The sequence below is a fragment of the Eublepharis macularius genome, chromosome 15, assembly GCF_028583425.1.
Source record: "Eublepharis macularius isolate TG4126 chromosome 15, MPM_Emac_v1.0, whole genome shotgun sequence".
NCBI lineage: Eukaryota > Metazoa > Chordata > Lepidosauria > Squamata > Eublepharidae > Eublepharis > Eublepharis macularius.
The window spans coordinates 14,521,551-14,527,550 of record NC_072804.1 but is presented as its reverse complement, the minus strand read 5'-3'; positions in this window follow the sequence as shown (position 1 = coordinate 14,527,550).

The following is a 6,000-nucleotide window of genomic DNA, read 5'->3' as shown; positions in this document are numbered from 1 at the left end:
AGCATTCAGAGACCCCCTTTGTGTTACTGACCTGCCAGCTAGGTTCCCGCCGCAGCCCTTTTATCCAGTCTTCCTCCAAGTCCTTATTCTGCCTCGTGGCTGTTTCATCCATCGCAGATGTGGTTTGCACAATCTTGATTGGACACTGGCTGTTAGACTCTCTTTGTAAGCCTTTTAACTGTGGCAGCGGCAAGTGCAGTTCAAGGCAGACTGTCATGAAGAAAATGTCATGCCACGAGATGGGGGGGGGGGGTGAGGACAAATTACCCAAAAAAGGGCTCCTGCGCTGTCACGTGCTGACAAGTCCAGGAAGTACAGAGCCGCATCCAGGGAGTTCGCGACAGTTTAGATAATGAAAAAAGCTTTTGTGGCAAAGGGAACAAGTCCTAATTAGATGTCAAAGAAGAATGGGATACACATAAAGTAATTTGAACACATTTTTTCCTGTCCCAAATTATTTGTGAATGGTGTTATAAAATAAACTTTACAGACCAGAAATAAATTTGGAGCATCTAATATATAACTAATAGAATCTCTTCACAGGCTATTTAGGAGGACTCAGGAGCCAAAGAATATTTATTAGTATATCTGATATAGTCTGGACACCAAAGTGAGCACGATACGGCCGCCCACAAGCAAGATCAGGATATTAATTTTTTAAAAGAAAAAAAAAGGATCTCTTCCTATTGAGGTGACCTCAGAGGCAGGCAATTCCAGGCAGACGAGGCGACGCACTGGATCATTTTGCTTGCCACCCAGGGCCAGAGTTCCACCCAAGCAACCAAGGAACAGGCACCCTTGCTTGAGCCGGTGGTACAGGAGAAATTAAGCATTACCCTGACGGCAATCGACAAACATACAGCCCGTTCTGCAACGAAGGGTCTATTCATCATTTCCTTCCAGCGATTTCAAGGTGCTTTTTACATGACAGAAACAAGGGCAGGGGGAAACACCCAACCTGATGAACACGTCAGGAACCAGAAAGGTTGAGTGACCAAGAAAAAGTAAAATAAAAAAATGATAAAATAAAAAAAGAATAAATATAATTTCTAATGTCTATTTTTATTTCCAATTTTAGGTTTCATACTTTCACTACCTGGACTGAACTAGCAACATTTGTATTTATATTTATGAGCCAATTTTTTTTAATGTGTGCGTATTAACTAGCTAGACCACTGAAGACAGCCCAGCAGGCCGAAACGCGTTTGGTCTCAATGTGTCGTGTATGCCTGCATACCTGCCATTAACGTGTTTTGCATTTTGTGCTGATCATAAGTGTTTGTTAATGTTGTATTCTGTATACTGTATAAATCATCTGAGAGTGTGTTAACTGCTAATATGTAATGTACTGGGCCAGTGGGGGTTGACTGTTATCTGTTGAAAGTATTTACTTTTTCACTTCTGTAGCAAGTGTCCTTGGAGGCAAGCTGCGGGCAGTGAGCGATGTATCTTTTCATTCTGTACTCTGTCTAGCCTAAACTAATCAGTTCCCATCTAACTCTGGGGTTTTGCGCCAGAATGTTAACGGGCCCGAAGGGCGGGAAGTTTCCCTATAATTAGTAGTGCCCTTTTTTGAACAGTCACTTCTGCCAATTGCTACCTTTGTGTGAACACCTTGAACTGTATGGATCTCTAATAAAGTTGCTTCAACTGGAACATCTGAGAACTTAAGGGACCTAACTGCCAGGGACTGACACCGTGCTTGTATTGTCAATTCTGTGATTTGGTTCTTTTTGGTTCTTGGTTCTGTGTCAGTGGGTTTCTAGTTTTTAACTTTGTTGCAAGGTTTTTGTCACTTTTACACAAGCTGAATCCACACATACCAACATAGCGATAAACTGTTGGGATGCCAGCGTCTTCCTAGCGTGATTTTTGACGTCATGGCACCACGATGCTGCTCTCATGGCGCGATGACATCAGAAATCGTGCCAGGAAGATGCTGGCATTCCGACAGTTTAGCGCTATGCAGGTACGCGTGGATTCAGCCACAGTGTAATGGATACTAATTCTATTTCTTCTTTATTTTTTTATTTTATCATTTTTTATTTTATTTTTTCTTGGTCACTCAACCTTTCTAGTTCCTGACCTGTGTTTTTTTACACAACACTTACACAAAAAGAGTTTTTACACAAAAAGCCCAAAGAGATCTAGCCAAAGAACAGTAGCTAAATGTTCCAAGGCTTATGTAAGGAAAGTTCAGGGAGCAATAAAATGCAATCGGCAATCATTTCATTCCAGGAAGTTTGTTTGTTTTGCCTCCTGAAAAATTTATTTATATCCTGCCTTTCTGATCTCATTATGTAAATTTTAATCATTATATGATCAAATATTAAAGTTTTTGGGTATACCATAAGACAAAAGATATTAAAAAATAGAAGTTTACAAGCAAGGATGTAGAGTTGCCAGCTTACCCAAAATAGCAGAAAACCTTCTGCTGTTGCCTTTCAGCCCCTGCCTTTGCTTGAATAAGTGATGAGGCTGATCGGTGTCATGTCATCACTTCCAGGTCTCACCCAGAAGTGGCATCATGACACTCTAGGAACTGCCTGAAACTTTATGGGTTTGCTATAGAGTTTTGGGGAGTTCCTAGAGAGTTGTTATGTCACTTCCAGGTGAAACTCCAATCAACATTTTCCCTTCCTGTGCCCTGCCTCCAACAGCTGCCATTAATTGAGGGCAGAACCCTGGCAACCCTACCTGGTAGGCAACTTCTTTGCCATATTTATGTCCTGAAATTCCACCACCTATCAGAAATTAAAAGAAAGATAGCAGGATAGCAGCCTTTTTAATATCCATTTGGAAAGTGGGACTACTAGGGACTCCAGTGACACAGCAAGGGGCAGGGCTGCTTGCTCTTGGATTTGGATAGATGGAAATTCCGCTCATTCTCCAGTCCGCTCCTTCTCAAGAGGGGATTGGATAAACATATGGAGCAGAGGTCCATCAGTGGCTATTAGCCACGAGGTATAGATGGAATTCTCTGTCCAGGGCAGTGATGCTCTGTATTCTTGGTGTTTGGGGGGGGTGGAATCAGTGGGAGAGCTTCTAGTGTCCCTTCCCCACCGGTAGACCTTCTGATGACACCTGGTTTTTTTGGCCACTGTATGACACAGAGTGTTGAACTGGATGGGCCATTGGCCTAATCCAACATGGCTTCTCTTAAGTTCTTAGGTTCTCACACGAGGCCACTGATCTGACAAGACAACATGAGTTTTTGTTGGGTTGCAAAATCCTCTGTCTTGTATCTGTGCTCAGGTCCACTAATAGGGTCTTTCCTTCTTCAGAGTCCATCTCTGCCTCCTCAGGAGGGGCCACCACAGCAGCAGGGAACAAATCTCCCTTCTTGCTACTTTGACATGTTTGAGTAACTGGATTAAAGTTTAGATGTCTTCCACATTAAAAGTTTGAGTGATTTAATTTCTGTCATTATTTGGTTTTAAAAAAATACCTCCACGAGATTTTTTCTAAATGGAGCAATCTGTAAATATACAGAAAGGATGGTTAAAGTACTTAATACACTTAATTTTATTTTCTGTGCTCCAATTATTACACACAGAGCAGGATTTTGAGGGTAGAACACAAGACATTACATTATATTTATTATTACCTCCCTTGTTCATCTGCTATTATTTACAACCTAGAATTCATTTAGAAAAGTACACTATGAGATCCCATAAAAGTACTTTTTCCAAGTACTATTCAGGTCTCCAGATTTAACTTCTACAATGCGAGAAATAGGTGCTTTGCATTTTCCACTTAATGGATTCCTATTGTGGTGCAACAAGGGTTCTAGACTCCCAAAGCAACAAGGGTTCTAGACTCCCAAATTAAGTATCTTTCTTAGTCCTTCTCTTCCTATTGCTGGAAGAACAAGATTGCACATACTAACTTCTAAACCAGAATCACAGAATCACAGAGTTGGAAGGGGGCCATACAGACCTTCTCGTCCAACCCCCTGCCCAATGCAGGATGAGCCTAAAGCATCCCTGACAAATATTCATCCAGCCTCTTCTTGAAAACTGCCAGTGAAGGGGACCTCACCACCTCCCTAGGCAGCTGATTCCACTTTTGAACTACTCTGACCGTGAAAAAGTTTTTTCCTAATATCCAGCCAGTACCTTCCTGCATGTAATTTAAGCCCGTTGCTTTGAGTCCTATCCTCTGCTGCCAACTGGAACAGCTCCTTGCCCTCCTCCAAATGACAGCCTTTTAAATATTTAAAGAGATCAATCATGTCCCCCCTCAATCTTCTCCCAATGAAACATTCCCAAGGCCCTCAGCCTTTCCTCAAAGGGCTCAGTCTCCAGACCCCTGATCATTCTCGTTGCCCTCTTCTGCACCCTCTCAATTTTGTCCACATCCTTTTTGAAGTGAGGCCTCCAGAACTGCACACAGTACTCCAGGTGCAGCCTGACCAGAGCAGTATAGAGAGGGACTATGACCTCCTGCCATTTCGATGCAATGGCCCTTTTGATACACCCCAAGACTGAGTTTGCCTTTTTTTGCCACTGCATCACACTGACTGCTCATACTTAGTTTACAGTCCACTCTTACTCCAAGATCTCTTTCGCATACACTACTACCCAGAAGTGTATCCCCCATCCTGTATTTGTGCTTCACATTTTTGTGGCCCAGATGTAATACTGTGCACTTATGTATGTTGAATTACATCCTGTTCACAACCGCCCACTGCTCCAGAGTATTCAGGTCTTGTTGAATTTTAACTCTACCTTCTTGGGTGTTTGGTATCATCAGCAAATTTAATGAGTAGCCCATTTACCCCTTCATCCAGATCATTGATAAAATATTGAAAAGTACCGAGCCCAAAACCGAGCCCTGTGACAACCCACTGGACACCTCCCTCCAATCTGATGGAATGCCGTTGACCACCACTCTTTGAGTGCGGTCCTCTATCCACCGAACTGTCCTATAGTCCAGTCCACAGTCTTCCAGTTTACACATTAGAATGCCATGGGGGACCTTATCAAAAGCTTTACTGAAATCCAGGTAAATCACGTCGACAGTTCCCATGATCCAGTAAGCTCCACTCAATCAAAGAAGGAAACCAGGTTGGTCTGACAAGATCTGTTGGGGACAAAACCATGTTGATTTCCCCAGATCACTAAGCGGTCCCTTTCTTAAAGAGAAGAAGCTTTGGAAAATATTTATTTGATTCATACCCCACCCTCCCTGCGAACAGGCTCAGGGTAGCTTACAACATAAAATATACATTAAAACGTCATAAAAACATAAAACTAATTTAACAAACCAAATCCAGGTGCCTCTAATTCCCTGCTTTCCCCCCCCCTCTGGGAATATGCATATTCAAAACCATTTGATAGAGTTTTATTTTCACTTACTCTCAAAATTGCCAGTTATAGAGGCACCCCCTAAACACACACAGATGCATGGTGGAGGAGGTGTTCTCATTGGAAATGGGCTTCCAATCGGTGTTAGGGATCATGGATACAGAAATGAGCACAGCAGTTATTCTGGTGAGGAGTGTAAAATTGTATGTTCTTTTGGGCTGAAATAAATGGGGGGGGGGCGTGAAAAAGAAATGGAAACCCATCTTGGGACAGAAAAAAATTGCAGAATGTTGGGAAAGGGCTGAGAGATGGTATTTGGTCTTGTACTGAGGAGGCACCTAAGGAGGGGAGGGCATTAGCAAACGTTTGTCAAAGGTGTCGCGGTTGGTATCTGGAGAGGAATACAGACCTCAGGAGAGAGCCTGATAAAACACTCGTTGACACCCCAAGTCTGAGACTAATAGCAGCAAACTTTCCACTGGTGTGACACTTTGCTTTTCACAGGCACTTTTCAATAATGTTTAAAAAACTGCAAAACAGAGCTTGCTCAAATAGTAGATTCTGTGGTGCATAAAGCAAAATTCCTTCAGAGAACACTCCTGACTTTTGCTCTCATGTTGCAAAATAAGAGGAAGAATGAACCGGAGAGGTTGACACATGTGTGAGGGTGCTTTTATTTTTAGATCCAAAG